At 38.7% G+C, this 1,710-nt stretch overlaps 1 pseudogene; it reads left to right on the plus strand.

The window, feature by feature from the left end:
- The first annotated feature begins 595 nt into the window (after positions 1 to 595).
- LOC130684999 (olfactory receptor 5T3-like) lies at positions 596 to 1,488 on the plus strand (annotated as a pseudogene).
- The last annotated feature ends 222 nt before the right edge of the window (positions 1,489 to 1,710 follow it).

The following is a 1,710-nucleotide window of genomic DNA, read 5'->3' on the forward strand; positions in this document are numbered from 1 at the left end:
GACACAGGTTCAAGGACTAATTGCAGCTCTGTGAGGTTTCCAGGAACTGGTTGCCTTTCCCTGAGAGGCCACAAGTGGAGGGAGGGCTTGGTGGCTTGGTCCATCTTTGTGATGCCCTAATATTTTGACTGGAAAGGTGGAGAGACTATTTCTGGAAAAATATCTCTTTACGTTGCACCTGAAACCTTTGAGAATGAAATGATGGATTTTCCATAAGGGAACATTTTACATGAAAAGAGTGATACTGTCATAGGAGCAAATATGTTCATTAGGATAAAATTATATAACAAAACTAAAGGAACAAAATGAAAACAAATCAAAACTTGCAATATTTTGATGAATTTCTCCCTATTATTATCTTGTGTTGATACAATGCTTTTTCTGGACATACAGATTTGCATAATTATTGTTACACTGTATATTCAGTATCCAATCCTCATTTCATGATTAAAAAGACCTTTCTGTTCTCCTTTTATATTTCATAAAAAAATAAAATAAAATAAAATAAAATAAAATAAAATTCAAGCACATTAGAAGTGTAAGGCAAGTTGCACAGGTATTTTATATATTTTACGAGTATCTTCAATTTTCTCTCATGAGGTATAAGCATGCAGAATGTCTCTGGAGTCATATATTTATACTGAAGGTTTTCACAGAAAAGCTTGAATTGCAGAAAGCTTGTTCCTCCTGTTTTTAGCTGTCTACCTCTTTACTATGAAGGAAAATTTGGCTTTGTCTTTATAAGTCATTGGGGATTCTTGGTACGCAACACCAGTTCCTGTTTTCTGAGTGTGCTCTCATCTCCTGGTGTCTGCTTCTCCTCAGTCATTACACCAGATACGTTAGCAGATTTGTGTCAAAGTATAAAGCCATCTCATTCCTTGGATGTGCAGCACACATGCTTCTCCTTGTTGCCTGTGGTACCACACGGTGCTTCCTCTTGGTGGCAGTGAGATATGATGGCCCTGTAACTATCTGCACTGCTCTCCTGTGTTCAGCGAGCATGTCACCCAGAGTTGTTGTGTTCCCTATCATTGCCTCCTATGTTGGTGGCATCTTGCATTCTCTGTACACACACTGGCCACATTTAGCCTCTCCTTATGAGCATCTAATAAAATCAGACATGTCTTCTGTGACATCCCTCCTCTCCTGGCTCTTTCTTGCTCAGACACTCACACAAACCAGCTTCTACTCTTCTACTTTATGGGCGCCACTGAGACAGTCACTATGCTGATTGTGCTGATCTCCTGTGGCTTCATTCTGTTGGCCATCCTGAAGATTCATTCCACTGATGGGAGGAGAAAAGTCTATTCTACGTGTGGCTCTCACTGAATGGGGGTTTCAATTTATCATGGAACTATCCTCCTGATGTATGTGAGACCAAGTTCTGGCTGTGCTTTGGACCATGAAGTGATAGTGTCAGTGTTTTGCACCGTTCTGATTTTCATGCTGTATACCATCATTTACAGTTCAGGAACAAAGATGTAAAAGAGGCAATGATAAGAGTGTGTCAGAAAAAAAGGTTCATCAACTAATTCTAATTTTCATGCTAAATATAAAATTGGAACAATTTAATATTAATGTATGTTGTCTCTACAACAAGAAGGTATGATAATAATGTTTTTAGTTTGATAGTCTCTTCCTCTTGGACATTTTTAAGTAAAGACCATGACTACAGGCTGTAATGCTGAGTCAGCATCCAGCGTATGG

The sequence above is a fragment of the Manis pentadactyla genome, chromosome 9, assembly GCF_030020395.1.
Source record: "Manis pentadactyla isolate mManPen7 chromosome 9, mManPen7.hap1, whole genome shotgun sequence".
Lineage (NCBI taxonomy): Eukaryota > Metazoa > Chordata > Mammalia > Pholidota > Manidae > Manis > Manis pentadactyla.